This window comes from Aegilops tauschii, chromosome 7, assembly GCF_002575655.3.
Source record: "Aegilops tauschii subsp. strangulata cultivar AL8/78 chromosome 7, Aet v6.0, whole genome shotgun sequence".
In the NCBI taxonomy this organism is placed as follows: domain Eukaryota; kingdom Viridiplantae; phylum Streptophyta; class Magnoliopsida; order Poales; family Poaceae; genus Aegilops; species Aegilops tauschii.
In genome coordinates, this window is record NC_053041.3 from 621,305,779 (window position 1) to 621,311,778 (window position 6,000).

Consider the following 6,000-nt stretch of genomic DNA (forward strand, 5'->3'; position numbering starts at 1 on the left):
TGCGTACTGCAGCCCATAGCGATATACACAGGCGCATCGATGGCCTCCCTCACACAGTGCAGAGCCGCACCCCCCTTTCCTCAAAAAAAAGAAAAGCCGCACCCCCCTAAAGAAAGAAGAAAAAACAGAGCAGAGCCGATCCCAATCCCTCGCCCTCCTCCGCCTATTTCCCCCATCTCTGTTCCTCCCCACTATGCGACCTCTTGCCGTGGCGCCGCCGCAGAGTGGCCGCCCGGCCTGGGCACTGGTGTTTTCGAGGACGCCAGCCGGCGGCGACCTGGTAGGATGACGGTGCGCGCATCGATGGCTGCGTTGGCTTCGTAGCTTCCCTCCACGGCCACGGCTCAGTGAGGAAGCGGGAGGAGGAGAAATCCGGCGGTCACTGTGGTAAGCGCCTCAACTGTGCTCGGTGCAGTCCTTTTAGTTTCTCTTCTTCCAGAGAGCAATCAAGTCTCAACCTGCAGCATCACAACTGTGAACTGTCAAAAAAGATAGATAATTTATGTATATCATCACCCGTATCATCTGCAAACAAAAGTCTAGTCTGAAAGCTAGCACAGGTGCCGCAAGAAGCTCGGATCTTCTATTAGCGTACAAGTCTGAAACTAGCCGAATGCGAGGCGGAAGTCCTTCACTAATTTAGTACTAATCATTACTCATTTATAGAAGATGACCCCACTGTCATAAACATGACCCCATTAAACTTTTTTCCTAGCTTCGTCCCTGACTATCACACAGTAAGTTAGCATAGTACAGAACAGACTATTAAGGCATGGCCAGCACATGACACTCAACACAACAGTTCCTACTAAAGAAAAGAAAATTGATTAAAAAGCGCACTTTACATTCATCCCGCTAGATGACCACCACAAGTTGTTCGAGTTTTACCTTGCAGTTGTTTGCTGTTTCTTCTTTGCTATTGACCGACATTGTTTCTGTTGCTAACAACAAACTTGTTCATCGATTCTGTATAAATGCTTGGTTAATCTGTTGAAGATATGTACATCTAATTCCAGTACATGATGGCGTAGCGCGGTAGCCACTTAATTTATGAAGAGGTCACCATATCTGTTAAGTATTTCTTTACGGAGGGAGAACTTGCTACATAAGATCGAACTAATAGCCTTTATTTTAACTGTTCCCAGCTAATAGTCGAATACAGGAAGGCTCTTGTCCAGCGGAGCCCTTACCTTATCTTTTATGTTCTTCTCATACTACTTAACTTCTTGATACCAGGAACCACATTATCTTGGTATATTTCCATAAGCAACGTTATTGAGAACTGTCATGTGTTTGGCTCATGCAGAACATGTGCAGTTGTGGAAAGCTCAAGCGATGTATGCAGATGGTACAAAGAATCAAGCCTGGAAGATAATTTGGAGCTTGCCTTGCCCAAGTAAAGTAAACCGTTTTATTTGAAGGCTCGCACGGGACAGTCCATCGACCCGGCCAAATGCTTGAATGATGATCTCTTATGCTCTGTATGCCGAAGGCAAAACCAAGATGGTGGAGCACCTCACCTGTTTTTGAAATGTAAGCATGTCGAATTGTGGTGCTCCTTGAAGAGGAAGAAAGGCAAAATCTCAGACGAAGTGCATCTCAGATAAAGAGGCTGTAAGTTATATTTTGAAAAAGAGGCAGGTGCGGCTATGAATGAAGCTGGCCGCTTTCATGTGGCCGGCTTTGGTGGTCTGACCTGCGATGAGATGAATGCGGGGGCGCAGTGGATTCAGTACAGATTTTTTAGATACAAAACATTTTCTCCGGGTTCAGTTAACATCGCCTGATGGTAAAAATCCATATGCCGGTCCTGCCAGCTCCTGGTATGGTTATTTGCAGGGGGCTTTGAATGGCACGTGTGGATCAATTGTGCTGAAGCCGCGGCCAGGTTCTGCAACATACATGCCGTGCAGCATATGTTGTTGATTTAGAGCATCTCCAGCCACGCCCCCAACAACCCCCCATGCCATTTTTTCGGCGCCGGCGTCGAAATAACGCCCTAATCGTGCCCAGGACGCCGAAATCCGCCGGTCCGGTCCGTTTTTGGGCCCGGCGATCACAGGCCGAACCCGGCGCTCGGGGGCTCTGACGCAAGGGAAAATCACGGCTGGCCCACACCATCAGGCGAAAAGTCAAGTTTTTCTTCCCCGACTCGCCTCCCACCCCCCGCGCGCTCAGCCGCCAACAGCTGTATCCCGGCGCCGCCCACCGCCCTTCACCGCTAGATAGCCAATCCCCGCCGGAAAAAGAGCAAAGGTTCGCCGAGGCAGCCCCTCCACCAGCAGTTGTGCGTTTTTCCCGCCGTTTCCGGCCGCGGAGGGGCAGTTTACCGGCGGGTACGCGCCCACCGGGCGCAAGGTGTTCGGCGATTTTGCCTGCCTCGGCGATGGACTCGGACGACGAGGAAGCGCTCGCCGCGCTGCTGGAGAAGGAAGCCAAGGCCGACGTCCAGGAAGATGAACATCTCATGGTGCTCGCCGCCCTCGCCCAGCTGCTGGCGAGCAATGAAAAGCCGCGGCGTGGTGGCTCGGCGTCGGGGCGGATGAAAGCAAAGAACCGGCATCGTCTCGAAGGCTACTGCATGCTCTACTCCGACTACTTCGCGCGATGCTCCACTGCACGGCGACAAAACATTTCGGCGCCGTTATCGGATGAGCCGAAAGCTCTTCCTTGGGATTATGAATTCCATCTGGGAGTTCGACGGCTACTTCAAGTGCAAGATGGATTACACCGGCAAATTTGGATTCACCTCGATCCAGAAGTGCATGACAGCGATGAGGATGCTTGCATACGGAGCTCCCGGTGATTCACTCGACGACTATGGGCGCATGGCCGAGTCCACCATCATTGAGTGTTTCAACAAGTTCTGTCGGGCAGTGGTGGCAGTGTTTGGACCGCAATACTTGCGAACACCCAATGCTGAAGACACTGCTCGGATCCTAGCACAGAATGCAGCAAGAGGATTTCCTGGGATGCTGGAAGCATCGACTACATGCATTACAAATGGAAGAACTGCCCATTTGCTTGGCAGGGGATGTACAAAGGCGCCAAAGGCGGGTGCAGTGTGGTACTTGAGGCGGTAGCCACACAGGACCTCTGGATTTGGCACTCCTTCTTTGGTATGCCAGGAACTCACAATGACATCAACGTGCTGCAGTGCTCCCCTGTCTTTGCCAAGCTTGTTGAAGGTCATTCTCCTCCGGTGAACTTCGAGGTCAATGGACGACACTACAACAAGGGGTACTACCTAGCTGATGGCATCTATCCGAGATGGTCTACATTTGTGAAGACTATCTCAAACGATATGCCAGGAGGCAAGAAGTCCCACTTTGCCAAGGTGCAGGAGGCTTGCCGGAAGGATGTCGAGCGGGCATTTGGTGTGCTCCAATCTCGATTTGCTGTTGTTCGGTACCCTGCTCAGACCTGGTCGAAAGATCAAATGTAGGAGATCATGACTTGCTGTGTCATCTTGCACAATATGATCATCGAGAGCGAGCAGGAAGAGCCAGTGTTTGGCACTGAACCATACTACAGGCAGGGTCCTCTAGCCGAAGTTGATCACCAGCTACCGGCAACCTGGACGGCCTACCTCAGTATGCGTCAGGAGATCCGAGACCCACAGGTGCATCATCAACTGCAACAGGATCTGGTGGAACACCTATGGAGGCTCAAGGGCGATGCCGGGAGTGACGTGTGATGAAATATGAGTTTTTTTGTTGAACTATATAATTTATATTGAACTATTTGTTCTTGCACTATTTTGTTGAATTATTTGATTTTCTGTGATGAACTATGTGATAAAAAAATATTTATGTTAAGAATTCAACGCCGTACCACGACGAACCACGCCGGATATGGGCCGATTCTCGCTCATATGGGGCCTTTATTCGCCGAAAGTGGGCCGAAAACTGAACCAATATCGGCGCCGGGGGCGACGGCTGGACGCCCAACCGCCCCCAGCGCAGATTGTACCGCCGGCTCACCCAGGCGGTGATTTTTATGTCTCCTGAGGGGCCAACGGCTGGAGATGCTCTCAGAAGCAGATTATTCGTCTCTTTTGATTTGTATCGTGTTTGCAAACCATCCTGGTGCGGCTATACTACTAGGCGTTGTGGTAGTCAGGGTCTGGCTGGGATTGGTGAGTGGTGATGACCATGTAATTTGTTTGGCTAGGCAACTTTATCTCCTGTTGTTTCATGGCAGCGAATTTTAGAAGATAATGGAATCTGCATTTTTTCCTTCTTCAGAGCCACTCCACATTTGCACCATATTCTGCTGCTGCGACCACCATTTGCCTCATATCACAGCGACCTTTAGTAATAAGATAAGATCACACATGACGTCGGGTATGTGGCTGTGGGTTTCGCCTAAGCCACATCATTTATCATGTTTTCTTCTCCGTCTTTAGATAAGAACCTACTCTTCCAGCTCCTAAGAGCATCTCCGGACCGGACCCCATTTCCCGCCTAAGAGCATCTCTAGCAGACCCTTTAAAATCATAAATTATAAAACTGGAATACGGGTCGGAAAAAATGCATTTTAAGGGTTCATTTTAGCTACGGCTGAACAAATACTATAAAACAAACTGCAAAACTGGGATAAAGAGCTCCTTCCTCCAGTCCGGCCGCTGTCGTCCCTTCCCCCAGCCGGCCGCGCCCAACCCCGTCAGCCGCGCCCAGCCTCGCCGGCCACGCCCCGTCGCCTCCGGCGTCCGTGCCTTGCTCTATTGCCAGCCGCGCCGGCCGAGCCCAGCCCCTTTGCCTGCCGAGCCGGGAGGATTCCGGCGGTCAGGCTGAGGTCATGGGAGGCCACGACGATGTCGAGCTCGTCCAATTCGAACTAGCGGCGATCGATTGCGGCGTCTAGCGGCCTTTTCGGTGTGCGGTGATGAATTCCGGCGAGTTTAGGGCGGATTCCGACAAACTCCGCTGCGGCGTGTTTGCTCCGACAAGGTTTGACAGGTATACGGGGCCCCCTAGATTCGGCCTTCCAACCTCCAAACATAAGGGTTTTGGGTGTGCATTTTCGGTGGCCCTTAAAATTTTTATAGGTTGGACCACTTTTACGGTTTCTGTTCTGGACACTTTTTTCGACCAAAACTGTAAACCACAAAAATTATAAGGGTTTGAACACTTATACGGGGTCTGCTAGAGATGCTCTAAACACCCGGGAATGCCACCCAATCGTTCCAAGCCTAGGGGTTATTTGACACCCCTCTCAAACCCAGCCCATATGTCCGTCACCTTCGACTGTCCTCCCTAGAGCTCACCGGTTTAGTGCTCGCATTCATGACGCCACTCTGGCGCGCTGCCATGTTGGATGGCGAACAACGACCCAAACCCTAGCCACCCCTCACATTCTCCCCTTCCCCTCCCATCTGCGCCATCACACTGCGTCCCTGGCCCATCCCGGCCGTATATGAGCTCGCCATCCGCCGTCCGACGACGGAAGAGGAGGGGGAAGCACCGCGTTTAGAGGAAGGGGCCAGTTGACCCTGCTGCCCCCCGGGTTGGAGATGGCAGACGCCACTGTCGGCAGGGTGGTGTCATCCCCCACTCTCTCAATGGAGGAGTCGTGGGAGCAGTTCCACCTTGGCATGGAGGAGCCGCACCTCACGACGGTGGTGCAGCTCGAGGCGGAGCGCACCAAGTCGGAGCAGGAGCAGAGGCAGACAGAGAGAGATAGTGAGGGCTAGGACAAGTCCTTTTGACCAGCAGCCGACGCGGTCCAACCGAGTGACAACACTAACGCCAGTCAGGTGGGCGTCGCCCCGCGTGTGCTACCGTGTCGCATGAACTTGGTTTCAAACCACCGAATTAGTGTTTTATTGGTAGTTTTCGTGCCAAAAGTTATATTCAAAGTGGCACTTTTCTTTCCAAAATTATTACTCACTCCATTCCTAAATATAAGGCCTCCTTTGGTTTGTAGGAATTTCATAGGATTTCTATAGGATAGGATTTGCAAAGGAAAAATTCCTTTGAAGCCCTTTGGTTTGTAGGA